This window comes from Dendropsophus ebraccatus, chromosome 2 (genome assembly GCF_027789765.1).
Source record: "Dendropsophus ebraccatus isolate aDenEbr1 chromosome 2, aDenEbr1.pat, whole genome shotgun sequence".
Classification (NCBI taxonomy): Eukaryota; Metazoa; Chordata; class Amphibia; order Anura; family Hylidae; genus Dendropsophus; species Dendropsophus ebraccatus.
In genome coordinates this window covers 39,527,535-39,553,150 of record NC_091455.1, presented here as the reverse complement: position 1 = coordinate 39,553,150, position 25,616 = coordinate 39,527,535, and the positions used below count along the sequence as shown (strand labels likewise).

Genomic DNA, 25,616 nt, shown 5'->3' with positions numbered 1-25,616 from the left:
CAACAGTGTGTGAACAGAGCCTTTCTTTGTTTTCAATCCACTCCTAGTTTTGGTTTTAAAATACTGAGAAAAATACTGACCAAAATACTGAGCAAAAATACTGTGTGTGAACATAGCCTTATAGTAGATAAACTTTTTGGTAAATCCTTGGTTTTCTAAATTTGATATGATGATTTAACACATTTTGCGACACTAGGTGGCACTATTTGGAGTTAAATGAAAGTTTCTTGATAGATGAGTTGTCATCTCCTCCCATCCTCTTATGAATGGCCTCATTAATCTGTAATACATCTTTCTTTAATCACAATATGATTACCGTCCCTTATAGCTAAACAGATTAGCTCATTTCAACACAGTCATTTGGTGTAATGGGGAGATGCCACTACAGTACCTTGACTTGCCCTCTATCACCCTGTCTGGCTTGGCGATACTCACTTCAGGAGCTTATCCTGTAATGGAATGTTCCTTGAAATGTAATGATATAGAGGAGCTGAATGTGTTATGAGCCTCAATTATTGTTGATAAGAGCGGTTATTTATGGTTCAGCGGCTCCTACTTCAATATAGCAGTGTGGCATAACTTATCTCCTCTGTTCTATTGATTTCACCTCTCACCCCTTTAAGAGGAAGAGAACTGCACACTTTACAATATCACATTGTTGCAGATGCTCCTTCCTTTAGGTATTGGATGCAAGAAAGCTTTGGTAATATACTGCAGCTATTTGCTGTACCCCGTAACAACCAAGTGATGACTTATCCTATATATAACGCTGGATAAGAGAATTGTAATGGGCCAGGTAAGAAGCCTATCACCCTCAAAGTATGGGGGGGGGGGGGACTATATGGGAGATATACTTCAAAAATATTATAAATCAAAAATATACTGATCAAAAAATATTTTAGTAACCTCAAAAACTGGAGCAGGGTCATCTGTCTTTGACAAGAATCCATGCTCTCCTGTATACTCCCCTGTGCTCTACACTGTTAGCATAGGGTACCATGGAAACAGTAGCAGGCAGGGGCAGACATATTATTTGTGCAGCAGGTTCAGCTGCACAGGGGCCCAGGCCAATAGAGGGGCCCGCCAGGCTCAGACTCTAAAGTGTCAGCTCAGCCTGGCACATGTCTGTAGTGGGCCTCCCAGGTGGCATCAGCACCCGGGAAGTGCAGGCCCTCTTCTCCTGTGGGGCCCCTTTAGTGACTGGATGCTGTGCCTGGCTGGGGCTGGTTCTCCTCTCTCCTCCTTTCCGCCTGCATACTGCTGCAGACAGACCCTCCCCCTCCTGTACTCCACTGCCCAGCATACCTTGTGTGAGGAGGAGAGGACAGAGAGCATGTGATGACAGGGGCTGGAGGGATCCTGCAGGGTTATGGCTGTCAGGGACTGGACTGTGAAGAGGAGCAACAGCAGCAGCTCTGACAGTGAGTGATAGAGGGTGGACTGTGTAAGAGAAAGCACCCCCCCCCCACACACACACACACACTCCATGCTGTAAGTTTATGCCTTTCTTTGTCAATAACTGTTCCCCTCTTCCCCCTGCAGCATGGTTGTTTTTCTCTTTCATCCCCCCAAGCAGTCACATACAGTACATGTATCCAACCTTTGCAGCCATATACAGTACATGTCTCCCACCTGTGCAGCCACATACAGTACATGTATCCAACCTGTGCAGCCACATACATTAGATGTCTCCCACCTGTGCAGCCGCATACAGTACATGTATCCCACCTGTGCAGCCACATACATTACATGTCTTCCACCTGTGCAGCCACATACATTACATGTCTCCCACCTGTGCAGCCACATACAGTACATGTATCCCACCTGTGCAGCCACATACAGTACATGTCTCCCACCTGTGCAGCCACATACAGTACATGTCTCCCACCTGTGCAGCCACATACAGTACATGTCTCCCACCTGTGCAGCCACATACAGTACATGTATCCTTCCTGTGCAGCCACATACAGTACATGTCTCCCACCTGTGCAGCCACATACAGTACATATCTCCCACCTGTGCAGCCACATACAGTACATGTATCCCACCTGTGCAGCCACATACAGTACATGTATCCCACCTGTGCAGCCACATACTATTCATGTCTCCCACCTGTGCAGCCACCTACTATTCATGTCTCCCACCTGTGAAGCCACATACAGTACATGTCTCCCACCTGTGCAGCCACATACAGTACATGTATCCCACCTGTGCAGCCACATACTATTCATGTATCCTACCTGTGCAGCCACATACTATTCATGTCTCCCACCTGTGCAGCCACATACTATTCATGTCTCCCACCTGTGCAGCCACATACTATTCATGTATCCCACCTGTGCAGCCACATACAAATACACATACACAAATAACATCAATATGATTGATACTAGATAACCTACACGTGGATATTAAAAGCAATGTCAACTGGAACTAAATCACGCGGCATGTGACTACTGATCCCGAAGTGTGTCAAACTACTTGATCGCTGCGAAACGATAGGAAGCTCCTTTCAGTGTCAATGTACAGTAACTGAAACTCCCATGAGCGCTATGTGTTATGGCTGACAATAGTTTATAGAGTCCACCAGACGAATACTTTCTGCACATAGTTTCTACACATCAGGATTTGGAGGCATAGTCACATTTTCCTTTTCGGTTGGAGGTGCGTTTACATTATTCCAGAGCAATGCATTACAGAGGGACGTTTGACTAATCATTTTTTACTGGTAGTGAAAGCTGAATGATGGAGTGAGCCGTGACAATTTGGTGGAATTATTTTTTTAATATTAGACTTGTAGTAAAATGTAAGGAATAAAATAGTATAATCATTATAAGCGGGATGAATGATATGAATTTCCATTTACAATTCTAAATGGTTACAAAAATAACCACCGCTCATTCCGCCGGGATCTTTATACATTTATAACAGCAGAAAGTAATTCAACAAGTCTAAAACTTTTTAATGAGTTCTAATAAAGCTCAGGTTTAGCTTTTATAAATGGAGCAATGACAGTAGCAATAAAGGGGTTATCCGACCTTACATATATATTGGCTTTTCCTTTAGGGTCCTCACACTGAGGGGTCCTGAAGGGTCCTTAACACTGGGATTAGGGACCTTAATTCTCAATACTCATCCTTTACTACTACCACAATGACAGTCTGCTCCTAACTTGCTCCCAACTTGCATCCCCAATGCAGCCCCGGATACTCACCCTTTCCTGCAAGTCCCGCTCCTGGAACCGGTCCCGGGACAAAGATATCCCTGTCGGAAGCGGTGCACGCGCTGTAGAAGTGATTCCGATGCCCATAGAGAACGACGGCTCCAGTCGGACTTATCTCTGCTGATTAGCATACATCGTCCGCTCAGCTTCGGGCGCCAATATCTCCGTCCCAGGACCGGTTCCAAGAGCGGGACTTGTAGGAAAGAGTAAGTATCCGGGGCTGCACTGGGGGGCCAGGCGGGCTCTGCGCCCGCATCCCGGGTGATAGGTTCCCTTTAAAAATTTGTACCAGTCACTTAGCAGACGACTTCCCCCTGCACCTTGATAGGTTATCACAACTGCTATGCCGCTACGTTCCACTTATCCCAATTTCCCTTGGCTGCAAGGATGAACACTGAATCGGACTTCAGCACAGTGTGCTGGAGCAAATAACCACATTTACCACAAATAAACCCCAGAGTAGCAAACATAATCCTAGTCCAAGTCCTTATTAGGTAGTACTACTTCTTTAAGGATCTCTCAATGTAAATACCAGCAGGATAACAGTAACTTCGGATGACAGGGTGCGGAATACCGAAAGAACACAGCAACATTTTACCGTTTCGCAGTGACATTTAGGATGAGTAGTACTTTGTTCCCTTTACTCCGCTCATCCATGTATTCTGCTAAGCTCTGCAGATAGTCCTTGTAGTAGGCTATAGAGATGAGCGAACCTCAAGCAAACTCGAGTTCAACCAACAAGTTGGATGCCTGGAAAACATGGATACAGCTGGGGCCGTATTACCAGCTGCTGCTCCCCTAGGCACTACACCTGCAGACGCCCCATCTTCACTCACCAATTAGCTTCAGGATTCTCTAGTTTCTTAACATCATATTGATATCTGATCAGTCTTACCATCATCCCCCCGCCCCACTCGAAAAGACACTAGATTCACTGGCAAGTCTGAAGAGGAGGTGGGAGACAAAAAAATGTTTTTCCTTCCCCCTGCTCCCTGGTGCTGCCCCCCTGCAAGGTGCTGCCCAAGGCACTGGACCACGGCTGCCTAATAGTAAATATGGCCTTGAATACAGCCCTCGGCCATAGGCTGTATCCATGTTTTCTAGAACCCCCTAGGGCTGCATCCAACTTATTCAGCCACCGGTAATTAAATGACGCACAACCGGGATTGCTATTCTCTAACAGGCTTTAAAGCAGACTGCTCCTCTATACGTTGGTTAAGTTTGACTCCAGGCAGGTACTCTATCAGCTTAAGCCCCTATTACACGGGGAGACTGTGAGGAGCGCTCATTTGCCGAAATCAGCCAAACACGGACGATAATTCCGTTTATAGGGCCTTTGTTTGATGGGTAGAAAATCCCGATTAAACCTGAATCAGCCTACAGATGCCACTATCTCAGTAAACAGAAGCTTGTTAAATCTCATAGATGTCCCTCTGCATCTACAACTGAACTTCTAGTATACACTGTGCTTGTGCTTTTGATTTCGATTAGATTGGATTTTGACAATATCCCCTCAGTATCTGATTGTCTCTTCACTGAATCCAATGTTTGACTTTTATAGCAAATCCACTGGGCACTTGATAAGGGATCTGGACCAGGTTCTCCCAGGCTCAGGAATGGTGAGACCCCCAGAAGTTGGGTACAACCCCTTTATACCTTACAGCTATGCTTTTATACTGTATATAAAATTCTATATACATAGATTGAATATCACACCATAAATTACAACGCAATTTTACTGCTGTCACCTCTGGGTCAAAAGCCGATTACCAATGGAGGATGAATGGCTGTAGATGTTTGATGAATCCTTTAGTAGATGGGTCAGTGGGGTCAGATCTGCAATAAAAAAGAGGACAAGATTTCTTAAGAATAAACAAACATTTTCAGTATGAGGTTTAAATCACACTTTCATATTAACATAGGAATCATATGCCAAATTAGTACGGATTGTTTCTTTTACCATTTACGTAAATATGAACTATACAAAAATAGAACATAGATTTTTAAATTCAACCAATTGACTTCCATGGGCAAAAAAGGTACCAATACAGATTTTTTTTTTTTTTTTTTTTTTTTAAATAAAACCATTTAAATGACTCTGTACCCACAATCTGCCCCCCTCCCCCCCCCCCACACACACACGCCTTTCGGCAGATGATGCAGTTATCGCCCTAAAGAACAACTTTTAAACTTGCAGCCCTGTGTCACATTGGCGTGTCCTACAGTGTGTCTGTGCCCTAGGCCTGCACCGCCTCTCCGTCCCTCCTCCCCGCCCTCTTCACCAGTAGGAATTCTCCATCACTTGTCTGAACACTGCACATGTGCTGGATCGGGAAGGCAAGTGTGATGAATTGAAGAAATCCTGCCTGGGGCTTTCCTAATGGTGAAGAGGAGGGTGGGGAGGAGGGACGGAGGGGCGTCACAGGCCTAGGACACAGACACTCTAGGTCAGCCAATTTGACACACGGCTGCAAGTTTAAAAGTTGTTTTTTAGGACAATAACTGCATCACCTGCCAAACGGACCCCAGGACAGATCTTGGATTAAAAGCAGCTGACATTACAAGCCGTTGTGTGTGTGTGTGTGGGGGGGGGGGGGTGGATTGGGGCAGTTTGTGGGTACAGAGTCGCTTTAAATGCATTGTTACCATTTTTATTCAAACGACAATAATACATATACTATAGAAAATAGGAATAGTGCTAAAAACGTAGCTTTTATTAGGTTAGTTAAGATACACCAATATTAGTGTGTCCAAAACTAAAAAAGCAAACTACTTACAAACATCTGGGACCATTACACATCCGGAATGCAAAGAAATCCCATATCAAAATAATAAATCTGTTAAAAGGCAGTTGTGTTGTACCAATTGCCTAAACAAGAGTATCCAAATATGAAATGTAGTCTCCCAACGCGTTTCTGCGACTATATATCAGTGGCATCATCAGGGGAGTGGGGTTAGCAATAAGCCAAAATCACTCAGTGGATACAGTAGTGACAATAGTTGCTCACGCAATTCTGCCCACGATGGTTCCTTAGTGGTGTATGGATCCCATTTAGGGCTGTAGAAATTACAGTGCTGTCAACGTCAAAGGGCTATGTGATATACAAATTAAGACATGCCTTGCGGCTACTCACTGGCCCTGCTGGTATTAATAAACAGGAGAATTGTGCTCTCCTGTAAACTTATGTAAGTGTATAACTGCAGTGGCAGCATGTAACAAAGTGTATTGTTTCCACAGTATCAGCCATGAAGCATGGGAGTGTAAACTTCATACTTTGGGGTGTGCTTTTCTGCAAAGGGGACAGGATAACTGCACCATATTGAAACTCAATGTTGCCCACAGAAAGCCCCAAAACCTGAAAGATCTGAAGAAGATCTGTTTGGGGGAGTGGGATAAAATCCCTGCTGCATGAATGCAAGAGCTAAAGGAAAAGTCCCACCTCTGTGATTTCAAACAAAGGTTTCTGGACAAAAATATTAAATTGTTTTTCCATTGTAACAAATACTTATTTCATCGAATAAAATGCTAAATAATTATTTAAAAATCGAACAATGTGATTTTCTGGAGTTTTTTTTTTTTTTAAATAGATTCTGTTTTTCACAGTTGCCAAAAAATACAGACCTCTTCATTCTTTGTAGGTGGGAAAACTTGCAAAATCAGCAGCGTATCAAATACTTATTTTCCCCACTGTATTGCTCCACTTTTATATTTTCTATATCATTTTAAAGGGGTACTCCAGCCCTTCAAAACGTTTTACATGTTGCTACTCTGGCAGAGAACATAAGAAGTTATTCTTAGCACTCTACTCTCTCAGGGTCCTCCTGTGGTGTCTCCGGGTTCCCACTTAACGCTAAAGAAAGACTCCGTAGCGGTCTTTTTTCATATGAAAAGTGTTCAAAAGTTTATTTACAGCGTTCAATGAAGGGGAAGGCAGAGGTATATAACAATATTTTTTAACACCTCAGGAGTGTGACACAATGAAAGGCTTTTTTGGCGACTTTTTCAACCCTGGCCAGGGTCTTTTTCAATGTCGCAGAGGCAATATGTGGTGGAGAGCGCTCCTAGTGCTGTCCTGTGGTGTGTCAAGCGCCTTAACGATGCCGCCGCCGCCACCACTTTTGCCACTGACTCGTCCCGCCAGTGACATTTAGTATGTTTTTGGCCATTTTTGGATGGTTGCAAATTGTATAATACATTGAAAAATGTTTTAAAAACAAATCATTTGCAACAAAGCATTCAACAAAACACAAAAGGCAGAAAAAATGGCCAAAACTTTAAGCCTTCTTTTTATGAAAAACAGCTGTTTTAAAGATTTAAAAACCTAATTTGGCCACATAGTCTTATAATGTACTAAAGATTGCTACCATATGAGTAGTTCACTAGGCAGGCACACTGAAACATAAATTTTTCAGAAGAAAAGTTTCTACTGCTATGTGGACACCGGCAGAAAAAAAAAAAATAGCCTAGCGACCCAACATTGTGTTCCAAGTGCACCACGACAATGCGGCTGCTATGGGGACATATGCCTATAGGGACAGGGGGGCACAGCCTTTGTTTGTTCCATTCTATTTCCTACAACCTGTGTGGGATTCTCTTCTGCAAAGACGGTATAATATTATCGCCCAATTCAGTTGGGATTTGCCATTTGGCCAACTGGTAAAAACTTGGCAAACTTACAGTAAGTTCGGGTGCATGCAAACCTAAACGTTCTGCATTGGACTCCTGGTGGCTGGAGAAGATGGATGCAGCCTTTGGGCCCAAGGGCTGCATCCATCTTCTCCCGCCACCAGGAGTCCAATGCAGAAGGTTCGGGTTTGCACACACCCAAGCTTACTATAAGTTCGCTCATCTCTACTTAGCATAATAATGGGGGGGGGGGGGGCCTTTGATTTTTTTTTTTCTTAACATCTGAAAGTCTTAAAGTGTTACCGAGATCCAGGGCTTAAAACTCGACTGCACTTAAAAACATTTTCCTAAAATAGAAATTTATTCAGCCTACTTGTCCAAACGTGTAATAAATGTTTTAGGGATCTAAGCTTTTAATATAAGTCGGCTCTTTTTGAACATAAAAGCCAAAGGGCGCTATTCATTTAAAACGGCTCATTTAGATTAAATATGTCATTGCAGGCGACCTTTTTATGCCTTAATTTTTCCAACCGTGATCTCATGAACAAATAGCGACTGTTAATTTTGGCACGTGTGCCGGCAGAGCCGACTGTGTGGGACCAGAAATGATCGCAGCATTAGGTCAAAGTTTTAGCCTGAGAAACTAGAAAGTAGAAAGAGGAAAAATGATGATTGTATTTCCATCGCTTGTCTGAAAGAGACAGAAAATATCAGGCTCTGGCTAGAGTAAAAAGAATGGCCGCCTTTCATAACAATGGCTGTCATTGTGTATATAACTTTCGTTATTTAAAAAATAATGGACGTTATTTGCACAATGGACAGCTGTTGTTATAAAAGGTGGCTGTCATTTTTATGTAGTGTGAGCCTAGTCTGTAGGTAAAATAAAAAGTAGGGATGGTCCGAACCTGGTTCGGATGGGGTTCGTACGAACCCGAACCCTCCGCAATGATTACCGCTGTCTGCCCTCTCCGTGCAGCGGGCGGATCCAGCGGGAGGAACACCTGGAAAACTGGGATACAGCCATAGCCATAGGCTGTATCCCAGTTTTCCAGGTGGTCCTCCCGCTGTATCCGCCCGCTGCACGGAGTGGGTATATATATATATTCATTTACCCATGTGGGTTTATGTATTGTATGAGGCTCTTTGTTATCATTTGCAAATAGTGTAAACCATCCAACCATGATAAGGTGGCCTCATGCCGGGGCGGACCCTACACTGTATATAATAAGCCTATGCTCTAGGCATGGAGGATCCATCTAATATTGGCAAAAATAATAACCACCACCTGGGTGGGATGGGTGGAGTGCATGACCAGGAAGAGGCAGCCACTCCCCCATCTGGAACACAGAAAAAAAAAAAAAAGACAAATTTGGTCCGCTCTCCTAGAACACCATTCACACTAGGCAGGAGCGCGTTGCTATTGCTAAAATTGCAAACACACAAAAACACAAAAAATGCAACAGCTCACCACTAAGGGCAAGATACAGACCCACTACAGATCTGAAAATCATTAAAAGCAGCCCCCCCCCCCCCCCAACTGCTAGAAAAATCTCCATAAAATAATGAGGCTCTTGGTTACCATTTGCCGGGAGGGACCCTACACTGGGAGGGTTTACATTATTTGCAAATGGTAACTAATAGCCTCATTATTTTTATGGAGATTTTTTTTTTTTAGCTGTTGGCCGCTGCTTTTAGCGATTTTCAAATCTGTATTAGGTCTGTGTCTTGCCATTGCGCTGAGCTGTTGCACTTTTTGTGTCTGTGTGTTTGCAATTTCAGCCATAGCAACGTGCCCCTGCCTAGTGTGAATAATGTTGTAGGAGAGCTGACCAAATTTGTCTTTTTACCTTTGTTTGTAGCTCAGTTTGGTTGAAGTGAATGGAGCTGAATTGTAATACCACACGCAACCTGAGGACTGGGGTGGCACTGTTTTTTTTTAATTCTGGAAAACCCCTTTAAACAAACAATACATTAGATGTGATAAGTACTTCTGAAGAAACTCTTTTTCTTTCTTTTTTTTTTTTTTTTGCACAATTTTACTCAGAATTCTTACTAATCATCCCACTTTGTTACTGTTTTATGGAAACATTGGCTTGAAACTCTTACTTTTTGGGTTCCTTTTTTCATCCTAATAAGAAACAGAAAGGTTGTAATTGTACTGACATCATTGAGTTCTATAAAGATAATCTTTGGAACATACTGTGGGAATATTCTGTAGCCACCTCATCCAATTTACCGCCGGCAACGATAACCAAGAAATGAAAAAGAAAGAATGAAGAGCTTCTGCTTCTCAGCAGAGAACAAGGAGGTTTCCTTTCACTGGTTATCTCCATGTTTTAGCTAGAGAGTCAATCGGGGACGAGATATTTCTGGGAGCCATCAATGACTATGTCTTTGTAGGCTGTTTTCTATTAAAGAGGTTGTCCAGCGAAAATCTTTTTCTTTCAAATCAACTGAAAGTTTTATAGATTTGTAAATTACTTCTATTTAAAAATTTCAAGTGTTCCCATACTTATCAGCTGCTGTATGTCCTGCAAAAAATGTTTTCTTTTCAGTCTGACACAGCGCTCTCTGTTGCCACCTTTGTCCATGTCAGGAACTGTCCAGAACAGGAGAGGTTTTCTATATACTGCTCTGGACAGTTCCTGTCTTGAACAGAGATGTCAGCAGAGAGCACTGTGTCAGAATGGAAAGAATACACCACTTCCTGCAGGACATACAGCAGCTGATAAGAATTGGAAGACTTGAGATTTATAAATAGAATTAAATTACAAATCTTTAAAACTTTCCAAAACCAGATGATTTGAAAGAAAAAGATTTTCGCCGGAGTACCCCTTTAAGAGTACATTCCTTTGCATAACATATAACAGAATAGCATAAACAGGACCTAAAAATAAAGCTGCAAACTCTGTGCGCTGTTTTAATTTCCTGTCAAGTCTCCCATTTACAGGAGTGAATAGTCTACAAATAGGTTATTTTTGGATCACTGCTGCTGCTAACAGGAACAAGTCCTTTAACAACAGCGTATTGAGGGACATCTAGGAACATGTTCACCTACAAATGAAGGTATCCTATAACAATGAATGGGAAAAAAATAAAATACAAAGCCCCTTGGACATTTAGAAGACTGGGGAACACATGCTTATACAATTTCCTGTTATTTCACTCCACATAGCCTTAATCCAAAGATTATTATAACAGTTACACAGCGTATAGCCATAACACCATTCACACCATGAACACGTCTGTGGGTTTCATTACATGACTCCCTGTGTGTCCACTGACTGAAGTGTATCATGCTGATCTTCAATATGAGGCCTATAGCTTGGAATGGGTCCATACTGTATTACTATTGTACTAATGGATGTTTCCACATGGTGGCACCATTCTTTTTTTTACTTATTCTGTATAAATCTATGTAAAAGTACTCTAACTATTTAAGAGTGACCTTTTCAAAAGTTCAGCCAGTTCTTGTCGAACTTGGGCAACTTTTCATTTGGTCCAAACCCAGACTTCACCAGTAGCACTAAAACTTGTGTATAACACTTAGGCTGACATTTATCAAGGTGCGCCCCTCAGTAGTGGCTTATAATAGGTCCGTTTTGGGCGGTAGCCCGGCCCTGAGCTTCTCGGGGGCCCATGGCCACCCAAAAAGACTTATACTTTCAGTAGTATATTGTCCCCTGGCTACAGTTCTGCCATGATTTGCAAAAAAATGCTGCTTTTTTACTGCAGTTTCGTACAAATCAGGGCATTGTGGCATTATTTATCCTGTACTATAAACAGCACGCTAGTGTTGCCATAGTTACAGTGGGATGGGGGGCCCAGGCTTGGTTAACAGCCCGGGGCCTATGGTAAAGTTAATCCGCCCCTGGCACCCCTGGTGTACTCCACGGAAAAGGAGCAGATTGGCCCCTTTTCCGTGGCATAGGCCTGCCCTGCCCACCCATCAGGCGAGCAGTGGGCGCATGGCAAGGCAGGTAGATGGTGTGTCTCCTCTCCTGTGTAACGCCTGGAGTCGTGGATCCACTGAACCGTCACTAGCGATGGCAGTAACCACACCAGGGAGCAGAGTCTAAGGGGCAGCTGGTCTGCACCAGGGCCCGCCGCAAGGCGGGATGGATTTGCTGCGGCAGGCGACCCCCAGGTCGCTACCCCTGGCTTGGTTGCTAGTGACAGCAGTCGAGGCGTGGCAGGAGCAGTAGGCAGAAGATAGTGCAGGCAGAGGTCTGTAGGCGTAACCGCAGGTGGCAGGCAGTGCTCAGGAACAATGGGTAAGCAGCGGACAGGGACTAGGGACTGGGACAGTGGACAGGAACTAGGAGCAAGGACTGAGGTCAGGAACAACAGGGAGCTGGGCCAAACGCTATGGGAAGCATGTAGAGGCTCCAACACGAGGTACAGGGCATGCTGGGATTTATAGGGAGTGATAGTGCAACTTCCAATTAGGGTCGGACTGGCCCTTTAAATCTGAGACAGCCGGGGCGCGCCCTAGGAGGTGGGGACGTGTGCGCCGGCCAGCACAGACGGAGACAGGAGCAGGGCGAGGTAAGGCGCCCCCCGGGGCCGAACAGGTAGCGGCGCTGGGTCCCTGCACATGGACCCTGGCGGCTGCATGGGGCAGAGAGAGGTCGCGGCTGCGGCCCGGAGAACGGAACGCCGCCGCGGCCGTGGCAGTACCCCCCCTTTGGCCTCCCCCTCTTTCTTGCCTGCAGGAACCTCTTGATGAGATCTTGGTCCAGGATGTTAGTCTCGGGTTCCCAGGACCTCTCCTCAGGACCAAATCCTCTCCAGTCCGCTAGGAAGAACCGTCTTCCTCTGACAGTTTTCATGGCCAGAATGTCTTTAACAATGTAGACGTCGCCCGAGACGGCTTGTGGAGCAGTGAACAAAGACTTATTGGAGAATCGGTTGAGGACCACTGGCTTTAAGAGGGAAACATGGAAGGCGTTCGGAATCCGCATAGTAGGGGGTAGAGGGAGTTTGTAGGTGACCGGGTTGATGCGTTTTAGCACCAAGAAAGGACCGAGGAATCGAGGACCCAACTTGTAGCTGGGAATCTTGAGTCGGACTTTGTCACCTGGGAGAAAATTTGTGGCAGGTCTTCTTCTCTTATCCGTCTGGTCCTTCATGCGGTCAGATGCCTTGAGCAAAGATTGTCGAGTCTGTTCCCAGATCGACTGCAGGTCAGACAACAACTCCTCCACGGCTGGGACCTCAGAGGATGGAGAGAGAGGCAGAGGAGGACGAGGGTGATGCCCATAGACCACATAGAAGGGTGACTTGTCTGTGGAACTCGAGTCCAGATGGTTGTAGGAAAACTCTGCCCATGGAAGCAGACTGGACCAGTTGTCCTGGCGAGCAGATACGAAGTGTCGTAGATAATTGCCAAGGACTTGATTGACCCTTTCCACTTGCCCGTTGGTCTGGGGATGATAGGCTGACGAGAAGTCTACCTTCACTTGGAGTTGTGAACAGAGAGCACGCCGGAATCTGGAGACGAATTGTGAGCCTCTGTCTGACACAATATGAAGAGGAAGGCCATGTAGGCGGAAGATATGCTGAAAGAACAACTGGGCCAGACGAGGAGCTGATGGTAGTCCAGGAAGAGCCACGAAGTGAGACATTTTGGAGAAGCGGTCTTTAACAACCCAGATAACAGTGTTACCCGCAGATGGAGGCAAGTCTGTGACAAAGTCCATGCCTATATGGCACCAGGTACGGTCTGGAACTGGCAAGGGCTGTAGTAGGCCGGCAGGTCTTAGACGGGAGGACTTGTTCCTGGCACAGATGGTACAGGAAGCCACAAAGTCCTTGACATCTTGGAGTAGGCTGGGCCACCAGTAGTGGCAGGAGATCAGTTGCCTGGTCTTTGAGTTCCTGGATGCCCGGCCACCAAAGAGGAATGACCCCACTTCAAAATTCGTCTTCGAAGTGCAGGGCGCACATAGGTCTTTCCGGGAGGCACTCTCTGAAGAGTAGAGGTGGCGACTGGCACTAGGCGATCGGGAGGTATAATGTGGCGAGGGGATTCCTCTTGCCCCATAACATCAGAGGCTCGGGAAAGGGCATCGGCTTTCACGTTCTTCTCAGCCGGACAGAAATGAATGACAAAGTTGAATTGTGAGAAGAAGAGCGACCACCTGGCCTGCCGGGGATTGAGGCGTTGGGCCGATTGGAGGTAGAGAAGGTTCTTGTGGTCCGTGTAGATGTTGACCGGATGCCTAGCCCCCTCTAGGAGATGACGCCACTCCTACAGTGCCAACTTAATTGCCAAGAGTTCTCGGTCACCAATAGTATAGTTCCTCTCGGCAGGGCAGAAAGTCTTTGAGAAGAACCCACAGGTTCTGGTCTTGCCTGATGCGTCCCTTTGCGCGAGGACGGCTCCAGCACCCACTGAAGATGCGTCGACCTCAAGTGAAAACGGCTTGGTGGCATGCGGGTGGACTAGAGCAGGAGCAGAGGCAAAGGCAGACTTTAGGCTATTGAAGGCTTGCTCGGCCTCAGGTGGCCAATGCCTGAGATCCGCCTTCTTCTTAGTGAGAGCCACTATGGGTGCGACCAGGGTAGAGAAATGTGGGATGAACTGCCGATAGTAGTTAGCAAATCCTAGGAGGCGTTGGATAGCTCTGAGTCCCACAGGACGTGGCCACTGGAGAACAGATGAGAGTTTTGCTGGATCCATTTGCAGACCCCGGTTGGAGACAATATAACCAAGAAACGGAAGTCTGCGCTGATGGAAAACACACTTCTCCAGCTTGGCGTACAAATGATTGGCCCGTAGTCTTCGTAGGACCTGACGTACTTGTGTAACATGAGTCCGCTGGTCAGGGGAGAAGACCAGAATGTCGTCAAGATAGACGATGACGCAGACATAGAGGAGGTCACGGAATATGTCGTTGACGAATTTCTGGAAGACCGCTGGGGCATTGCATAGGCCGAATGGCATGACCAGGTATTCGTAGTGCCCATCTCTGGTGTTAAAAGCAGTCTTTCATTGGTCTCCTTCACGAATATGGATTAAATTTTATGCTCCCCTGAGGTCGAGCTTAGAGAAGATCTTCGTCGAATAGTTCGGGATAAGCGGAAGAGGATATCGGTTCTTGACAGTCACCTTATTTAGGCCCCGTTAGTCTATGCATGGGCGGAGAGAACCATCTTTCTTCTGCACAAAGTAGAATCCTGCGCCGGCAGGGGACGTGGATTTGCGGATGAAACCCTTCTGTAGGTTCTCCCGGATGTAGGAGGACATGGCCTCAGTCTCCGGTACGGAGAGAGGGTACACCCGACCTCGTGGAGGAGAAGTTCCAGGAAGGAGGTCTATGGGACAATCATACGTCCGGTGAGGGGGTAGAGAGTCCGCCTCTTTGGCAGAAAAGACGTCAGCCAAGTCTTGGTATTCTGCCGGTTGGCCGGGTAGAGGCTTGACGGAGTCAGGTGACGTCATAGAGCACTTGGGCTAAGGGAGGCTTCAGACACCGGTTAGGACAGTCCAGACCCCAACTGAGAATCTCCCCGGTTCTCCAGTCTAGCTTAGGGGTATGTAATTGCAGCCAAGGGAGGCCCAGCAGTATGTCGGAAGAGGAATGGGGCCAGACGTAGAAGGAGATCTTCTCCTGATGTAAGGTGCCCACCTGGAGAACTAGAGGTGCAGTCTGGTAGTGTACAGCTTCGGTAAGAGTCTCGCCTGTGACCGAGGAGATAGACAGGGATCGGGCTAGCTGGGTCACGGGTAGCCGCCATCTTTGGACCAATGAGGCTGCAATGAAACTGCCTGCAGACCCAGAGTCGATGAAGGCAGTAGTCTGATGCGTTTGTCCTGAGGGTGTCTGGATGGACACTGGCATAGACAACCTTGGAGAGGTGGCATTCACACCTAGGGAGGCCTCTCCTACCGGACCTAGGTGCAAGCGTTTCCCAGACGCTGAGGACGTTGGGGACATCTCTGCCGGAAATGATCAGAGCCACCGCAATAGAGGCAGAGATTCAGCTCCAGTCGACGAGCTCTCTCATCTGACGTCAGGCAAGCACGTTCTACCTGCATGGGTACTTCAGGAGTCGACTGATCCATGATGCATGCAATTAGTGATCACCTGTTTTCTTTGCTGCTGCTGGGCATGTGCAAACTACCTTTGAAAAAACGCTGAAAAAACCATTTGGTATTATACACTTGAGAAAGAAGTCAGCACGACTTCGAAACGAGTTGTGTTTTTAAAATAAAAAAATCTTTTGACCTATCCTGTAACGTTCTTGGACCTGCACCCTATCTACCCAGGGATTGGAGTGGAGGAAAGTTGCTACATGTTACCTGTTTGGTTCTGGGAGTGGCTGCGGTCCACACACAAGCTATTGTTGAGAGTTGTGCCTTGCATTTGCACAACTCTGCCAGGTGAGAGTCTTCCTTTACTCCCCTGCATTTGTCTATGCTTTGGCAGACCTCACACATTGGAGCGCTGTTTACATTTATTCCTTCTGTGTCATACTGGCAGTCTATGGGAAGCTCACGCACCTCCTCTCTCCACGCAGAAGAATGAACATGTCAATTCTTCTGAGCGGAGAGGCACATAGAGAGGAGGCACGCGAGCCAGCATGACACAGAGGCTGGCAGGATTCCACGGCAGTGGATTCCGCCGCGGAATTGCACCAGTTTTACTCTGTGTGAACTCAGCCTAAAGAAAAACTCAGATAAAAAGACGGTGCTGGATAAGCCCAAAACATATTGGTCATTAGGAGTTCTGCATTTTCTTTTATGCTATCACATGGTTGCCATTAAAAAGATTGGTTGGATTCAATGGACTCCTACTTGTCTGTGTAGGAAAAAAATATTCTTCCACTGAGTGTTAAAGAAATCCATATCTTTATCTATTTCCTCCATCTGCAAACATAGAATATAATTTTGAGAAAAAGCAGCAGAAACCTTCAGAAAGCCGACATTTTAATATTAGGGGCTGAATAAGACCATAGGATCACATTCTCCTCAGACCCCTAAGTTCCAATAAAATCCAATGAGCAAACAAAGTCAAACTTAAGCAAACTCAACAAAGAGACCCTAAGAATGAAGAAAATTAAACTTAAGAAGAACAAACCTCTCTCCTTAATGTCATCAAACCTTTGCTATAACAACACTTTAACAGGATAGAGATGAGCAAGCATCCTCTAACTGAGTATAATATTAACCCGAGTATTGGGCTACTCGAAAGTAGTACTGCGTGCTGCTTGGGTACTTCTTAACAAAAAGCTTGTTGAGAGGCTGCCAAGCACTACGCATTTCCACAACCTAAGGCTATGTTCACACTACGTAAATTCTGCTGAAATCACGGCCGTTGTCACAATGGTTGTGATTTCTGCAGTACTTACGTAGTGTTGCAGGCTGAAGGAATCCCGTCTCGAGTGTATACACATAGTATACACTCTGACCGGAATCCCTAGCGGTGCCATAAAAAACTGACATGTTAGTTTTCTGCGGCCGCTATTCAGTGAAAAGGGGCCGCAGAAAACCCTGTCAGTTCACACAATGGAGCGACCAGCTCCAGCCGCATGCTTCATCGTGTGCTGTGGGGAGTTCTGATCAGGGCGCGCACGGATGTGCCCGCATCAGAACTCAGCGGCGCTAAAGATCATCCGGCTGGTACTGCAGTACCGGCCGAGATGATCTTTTTTGAGACTGGACGTTCCGTGACTCTGGTCGGGCCACGGAACAGCTGGTCTCATACTACGTGTGACCATAGCCTAAAAATGTACTCGTGATGGTCGGAGCTTCTGGATCAGTGGCAAGTCTTTGCTAATCTGAAAGGTTGGATCTTATGATTAGTGTCTGACTACGTCTCTGTATCCATGGAGACCCAATCATCAAAGGTACACTTTAAACAGCAAGTAGGGGTAGGGGGTGAGGAGCATGGAAAGTATACTTACAGCTCCGGTCTGATTGGCTGAGCAGCGATAGTGAAGATAGATAGAAGATCAGATAGTAAGGGTACTTTCTCGGCTCCCCACCCCCAACCAACAGAGAAAGGTCTATTCCCCAGGCGACCAATTAGGAGGCTAGTCTGGGGGCTAGTCTGTCACACTGAGATTAACCAGGTACCCTACGCTTTGCAGAGAGGGGGGTACTTGGTTAAATACTTATCTTATTGTTTTCAATTAGGTTCATTACTCGAGTCGAACATTGGAACATTGGAAAATACTCAACTTGAATAACAAGCACTTGAGTATTTTGGTGTATTTTGGTGTATTTTGGTGTTTGCTCATCTCTATAACGGGATAAAAAGATGCTGCAGGCTTGTTTGTCTTATGTCATTGTGCGAATGTTTTTGTTTTTCTATTGTTTACTAATTTTCATTTACTAACTTTTTTACAACCCAAAATCCAAGCCCCTCCTTACTTTCCTAAAAGAGGAGGGAAATGTATTGAAATTAAAAATTAGCGTTGATGAATTCTTTCCAGCCATCTTGCATACACCATATTTCCAATGGATTCTGAGTGCACTTTTCATTACCCTTTCTTGCCGTAAAGTTTGTGCGGTATGTGGACGTAGGCAAAACCAGCACCTGGATGCAGTGCCCCTGCTTTCTCTGATGTGCAGTTAGTGGGGGAAAGGGAGCAAGCCTTAAAGAGTACCTGTCATCACCTGCGACAGGTACCTGCGTGCAACCCACATTTCATCAATCCCTTTGGCAACAACATTAAAGCCTTGAGCCTTTTATTTTATTTTATTAGTCACCTACTCCATCAATGGTAAATTTTATCCAAAACATCTCCAGAGTTTTGGCTTTTACCATATTGTACAGCATTGAAATGGACTTTTTTAGAATTCAAAGACCATAGAATTCTCCTTCTTAAACTTAAGAGTTGATCTAATTTGTGCATGTAAAGCCTAATCTGTACATAATGAAAAGTAATTCTCAAGTGCAAACTCATTTTGTATAATTGAAAAGCTTTTAACGCCATGTTTGGAGAGGGGGGGGGGTGTTACTGGCCTAAGCTGTAATATTGTTCAGAACTTTCACCAACTCGATCAGACCCCCCATGTATGTCGCTGACTCACTGTGCTACCTTAAAGGGCTAATCCAGATTTACAAGAGCATGGCCACTTTCTTCTGGAAACAGCAACCCTTTTGTTCTCAGTTTTTAACCTTGGAAAACCCCCTTTAAGCTATGCTAGGTGAATCTCAGTGAGGCAATTTACTACCTTTAATCTGATATATGTACTGTACATGCCTGCTGATGGTCTTCTCCTACACAGAATTTGCCTAAAGCCGGTACCCCTTTGGCTCAAAGGTAGCTCACTTCTGTGTATGTTATAATTAAAGTTTACCAGACCTGGGCTCCCCCCCCCTCCCGTGAACCCCAGCAAGTTCATGTACCTTAACCACCAGCCAACAACAAGCCCAATAAACTAGGGAGTCTAGAATCACCTTGGTACCCTCACTACCTCCATCCTCATATGTAATGTACTCAACCTTGAAGGACCCCCTCATCAACCACCAAGCTGCTGCGACAAAAGAACACTATATAACCAACCAACCCCACACGACTCACAACCAAAAGCTCCCTACCTGCATAACCCTATAGCCTCGCCCCCCTTTCCCCCAGTAAACAGCAAAGAGTGGGAGGGTGCATGATTAAATCACTAGCTTAGGTACCACAAAATGGTTGATTAACCCCCTCCCAATTACTGCCCACCAATAAAACCACCCCCCAGGTCAACTCCCCATCCTCCACCAATCCCTTCCTTCAAACAATACGCCCCCCTTAACCTCCCCTTATCTCACTCTGCACCTCACTGCTCTTTCCTTAACCATGTCAGGTCAGCCTCCCCCTAGGCTTTAGCCCTTAGTCCAGCCTTCCTGACCTATTAGGGCCCATTCACACTATGGAATCAGCGCCGAAATTCCGCTGACATGTCAATTACTTGAGCGGAGAGGCATGCAAGGCCTCCCATTTAAAGAGATAGCAGGTGGGATTCAGCGGGCGGGGTTCCGAGTGAAATTTCAATGCCGATTCCGCAGTGTGAACGGGCCCTTACACAGGACATGTGGAAGTGTCACTGTGAAACTACAAACTCATCTCCATTAACTCCAAACTAATTTCCTCTTCATGCGTAAATGAAAAATAAAAATAGAAATAACACAATACAAGAGATGAAAGAAGAAACCGAGCGGCGGCAGCAGCAGGAGCCCAAGTTAAGTACTAAAGAGAAATATCAGGGCCAAGAGGAAGGGTATTAACTTGACAGTAACAAATAAATTGGAAGTGTTCTAGAAAAGGGTAGAGGGCCAAACAAAATGAAAAATGTCAGGAAATAATTATAGTACTGAGAACAACACTATGGTGCTAGGAGCGTAACAGCAGCGCACAGTACAGGACCATTTATTTATGGTTTGTTCAGTTTAGAAAAATTCTGCTGAGCCAGCGCCATTAAGTTCTGCTGAAGGATCAGCCCTCTGGGGTGTAGCTGAAAAGTTATAACCTGTGATACTTTATTGTAATACTTTTTAGAGCATTGCATGACACTGAATAAGTCAAGAAAATGCAACGTAATACAAGTTTGAGGTAAACACCTTTACTAAGGCTGACCACACACGCAATATTTTTTTCTGCAGACTATTGGCAGATCTAGCTAAAGAAAACGTCTGGGCTCTGACTTTTTTTTCCGTAAAAGAGCCAGGGAGGAGGTGGCTGAACATAACAACATGCACTTACCTTGGCCGCTGACTGGCTGGGCCAGGAACCAGAGCAGAGGACATCGCTGAAGCTGGGAGGTAAGGGCATGGGCATGTTGTTTTTTAGCCACCTCCCCCCCGACTCTTTTGAAAAAAAACAAAAAAAACTTTGAGCCCAGCCTTCTCCTTTAAGTTTGGTAAAATCAGCTGAGAAGTAGGAAGTAAGTAGTAGATTGTGCAGGGGGGGGGGATGTCCAACATCCATGCCATTCGGGGGTCTCTAGATTGGCACAGTGGCTCGCAGAGATCACAGGGATGTCTAGCCACACGTTCAGCTTGCGAAAAGGGGACAATGGGGATAACTTTACAAGATGCGAAAAACACTTTAATGGTGCGTTCACACCTACAGGATCTGCAGCTGATTTTCTGCAGCAGATTTCATTTAAATAACTGAACACAGCATCAAATCTGCTGCAGATCCTGTAGGTGTGAACGCACCCTAACAATACGTTTTACTGCACAGTGTTTGAGGCCTTTTACACAGTCCAATTATAGGCAGCAAGTGTTGCTCAGTTTATTAATCGGCCCGTTTAAAAGTTTCAGTGATTAGCCAAAGAACCAAAAGATTGGTTATTAGCATCCATTGGCCAGGCCAAAAAATTATTGTTTATCGACCGCACAGCTCGCTGGGGAAATGAGGTATGATGTCGCTGATGTCGCTGATCGGTTCTTACTTGTTACCGTAGACGGCCCCATATCGAGACATCTAAAAGAAGCCTTTGAGACACTCGGGGGGGGGGGGGGGGGGGGGGGATGGGTTGTTTTTATTGTTTTAATTTAATTTTCTATACATTCTAGGATACATAAAAAAGTTATGGGAAACAATCAGCCCTCCAGAAGGTTCTATGATGGCGGACAGACAAAGCTTTGGTTTGGGCTGACCAGGCATAATGGGAATTGCAGTTTTGCAACAGTTGCAGGGCCGCGGGTTTCCCATCACACCATTAAATGATGTAATTAAAAATACAACTTTTCCCGCAAACACACTAATAGCCTTTCTACAGTTTTGTTGACATAGCAAGGTATGGTTTTTTGCAATGCCTAGACTAGGATGCAGCCGCATTACCTCATTTTGATTGCCCTCAATGGAATACATTGAAGACAATGGAATGATGGCCACCCAATGCACACAGTAAAATAATGGACGTTGTTTGCTCAGACGCGAAAATAATGATCATGCCAATTAGTTTTGGACGTCTTTTGCAAACAACGGACAGGATTTTTCAGTTGTTCACACAAACTTTTTCTTTTTTCACAGTCTTTTCACTGTCTTTACCATTAAATTCAATTAACTTTTCAACTAAAGACCCACCTAAAGGCCAATCAGTTGACCTGAACTAGAATAACATTCCAGCGGCCGTCATTGTAATAATGGCCGTTGAAACATGTTAAACCACAGACGTTATTTGATTCTCAAAACAACAGCCATTATTTTAAAGGGGCTGGCCACTTTAGTAAAATAATTCAGTGTACAGTATTAGTACCTGTACTCACAGCACTTGCTCCCTGTGTATCTCATAGAACTAAAATCAGATTCCCCTCCTCCAGGCTGTGCTGCCCTGATCTGTGGGGAGTCTGTCCATTAGATGGCTGACATGGAGGACCATGTGACCATGCCCCACCAATGTTCAACACTGAGGCTATATATGCCTATGGAGGACACTGGGGGGCAGGGTGTGATGTACGAGGCTAATTGGGACTTTGCTTATTGGTGTTGTCAGCTCAGCCAGGGGTGTAAATGTTGTGACGCCAGTGCTTGTCCAGCACACAGGTGTGATGTTGGTACCTGCTTGTTTGTGTGGCTGACTGTATTCCCCAATGGTCGGTAACCTGCTGGGTTGTTGTGGGTCCCTTGGGTTTTTGTCACAGTAGTCCTGAGTGGCAACTGACCCACTTCCCCGGTACCGGGGAAAAAAATAACCCAAAGTGTGCGGTTAGTGTGTATGGGTGCTGGTATGTACAAAATATGACCCAGTGATGTAAAAATAGAACAGCTTTACTGTCAGTTCTTCAATATGACAATACACTTTTGCAGAATAGATAAATCTTCACATAGACCTTTAGTGCTTGACCTTGTTGTGCTTAAGGGGATACTTGAGAGTAGAGTAGAGGAGAGGTAGTTGTAGCGGTGCTTGAAGAGTAGAGGAGAGGAGAGGAGTAGAGGAGCCCCAACACAGTGTAGCTGTGTACTCTGCCAGAACCTGAAGATGTACTTTGTAGTGAAGTTGTAGTGAAGTGACTTTGGTCTGACTACCTTTTGCCCTACAGTGTCGAGCTACCCATCCTGTTAGGGTACTACAAGCTCCGGTCATGATTATCTGGGCATAGCTAAGTGTCCGGTGGTGTCCCAGTTACCTGCACTGCGCGATAGTATACATAGGCCTTCAGTACTGACTGCTGTGTCCTATCAAGGCTAGTTCCTCTTGTGCTCAGGAAACTGCCCGTGTCTGTGTAGACGTGTTCTCGGTGTGGCTCAGGGTGTTCCTTTATTACCACTCCCTTTAAAGTGCTTAGCACTGCATAGTAGATATAGTAATAGTAGTGAGAGAACTGGTTGTCTCTTGCTGCATCTATACACACTTGTGTCTAGACTAGACTGCACTGAACTGAACCGCTAACTTCCTCCCACAAGGAGCTAACTAACTCCTTCTTCAGGGCATGAGTGTGTAGAGTGCAGGATAGGTAGAAAAAAAGGGAACACCTCTTATAGGTTAGCACAAAATACATGGTACAATAACAACATTAACCCAATACTGACTTCAGCTCTGCATATAAGAACATAGGCATATAGAAGATACTGACACCTAGTGGCAAAACTGTAGAATACCACATCACCACTTTTAACCTGGAGTGAGAACTTTGCAACAGGTGCATAAGGCACTCAATAGTGAGAGACCACAGGGGCATCTTATGGACAGGTTTACCACAGAGCAGGGCAGAACAGCCTTGAGGAGAGGAGTCTGATTTTAGTTCTATGACGTACACAGGGAGCTGCTGTCAGTAAGTAATGTGAATACACTTACTTACTGACATACTCACATACTATGCACAAAACAATTTTACTCTAAAGTGGCCAACCCCTTTAAGTATCAAACAACAAGTCAGGGGCGGATTAACTTTACCATAGGCCCCGGGCTGTTCACCAAGCCTGGGCCCCCCCACCCCACTGTTACTATGGCAACACTAGCGTACTGTTTATAGTATAGGTTAGATAATGTCATGATGCCATGATTTGTGCAAAATTGCGGTAAAAAGCTGTGTTTTTTTGCAAATCATGGCAAAATTGTAGCCAGGGACAATACAAACAGTGGGCCCCCCAGGAGCTCAGAGCCCCGGGCTACCGCCCAAAACGGACCTATTATAATCTGCTCCTGCTGTAAGTGATTCAATCCTGCTCAGTCATATCCAAACAGCTTTTCTAGTCATAATACACAAACTAAAAAAAAACTAATTAAAAAAAAAAAAAAAGCGAAAAACCCTCTTCAGAAATGCCCAGGTTTCCATAAATTATGTTGTGTTCTTTATTCCACAAGAAAACATTTTTCACGCTGGCTACATTTAATACAGAAGCAACTCAGGATTTTTGCCAAATAAGATAAGACAACTGAATTTATTTCTACATAATAAAGGGCAGTTCACATTGACGGGAAAACACAACGAGCTTAGTCCGGAACACTGGAGAGAGGAGAAAATAGAAGACATTGTGGAATAGTTCCGAAAATAAAATGTATTTTCTAAATTATGGTCGGCTGGAAGGCCTCAGTGCGGTACTTCTGTTTCTCCTGCCTTGGTCTTTCAAAGACGTTCTAAATAGATATGCGTTCCTCTGTCCTTCCCAATTGGAACATGAGTTTGATCACTGTCTGTCTCAGATCAACTATTAGTTGTTAGTATGGATGCATTAAGGTTTCAAGGGTCTATTTATCAAAGTTGCAAATAGCTTAATGGTTTTCTTCTTGATTTATCACAGAGCAAACACCAATCTTTGGGCAGCCTATTCATCAAACCAGGATAACAACCAACTCTGGGTCAAGAAAAATCACTTAACTGTAGCAAGTAAAACTCTGTGAAGAACTTAGCAGCAACGTATCATTGGTTTTAATAAACATCTCAAGATGTCCCATAACAGTGTATTACTGTGTTTTCTTACATGACATAGATGGGGGAAAATAGGTCCATGATACACTAAAGATTTTTTACGTTTTCCCACCTGCAAAGAATGGAGAGTATAATTTTTATTGTAGGTACACTTTGCCTGAGAGACAATCTTTTTAATAATTCCAGAAAGTTACATTGAAGGATTTTTTAATAATTAATTTGCATTTTATTGCATTAAAATAAGTATTTGATCACTTACCAACCAGCAAGAATTGGGGCTTTCACAGACCTGTTAGTTTTTCTTTGATAAGCTCCTCCTACTCTGCACACCTGTCCACACAATCCAACCTCTCCACCATGGCCAAGACCAAAGAGCTGTTTAAGGACACTAGGGATGAAATTGTAGACCTGCACAAGGCTGGAATGGGCTACATAACAATAGGTAAGTAGTTTAGTGAGAAGGCAACAACTGTTGGCAAAATTTTTAGACAACGGAAGAAACACTAGATGACTGTCAATCTTCCTAGGTCTGGGGCACTATGCAAGATCTGTGCTCAAGCCATAAGGATGGTCCTGAATCAGCCTAGAACTACATGGGAGGTCCTGGTTAATGACCTGAAGAGAGATGACACCACAGTCCAGGGGCATAACTACCACTGTAGCAGCCATAGCGGCTGCTATGGGGCCCACTGCATCAGGGTGGCCCCGTTGCCTGCTCCTGCAATACTCTGGGCCCCCTGAGCTGTCATCATTTGCAGCACCAAGGTCTCCCAGATTTTGCAAATGTCCCTTTAACTGAAAACACTCCTGATGAGCGCTTGTAGTTGTGCAGTTAAAATTACACTTGATGGCTGAGTGGCCAGTTGGGAAGAAAAGGGGGCCCAATAAAATTTTTGGAAAACGGCCACCGCAGTTTTTGAGCCAAAACCCGGAGTGCATCAGACAG

At 45.1% G+C, this 25,616-nt stretch overlaps 1 long non-coding RNA gene across 1 annotated transcript in view; it reads left to right on the top strand.

The window, feature by feature from the left end:
* Nucleotides 1-24,678, top strand: part of LOC138784377 (uncharacterized) — a 32,336-nt gene extending 7,658 nt beyond the window's left edge. Inside the window, exons 2-3 of the long non-coding RNA XR_011361830.1 lie at nucleotides 20,453-20,611; nucleotides 24,543-24,678. This is a non-coding gene — a long non-coding RNA (uncharacterized lncRNA). The remainder of the gene's footprint in view (nucleotides 1-20,452; nucleotides 20,612-24,542) is intronic.
* Nucleotides 24,679-25,616: the final 938 nt, after the last annotated feature.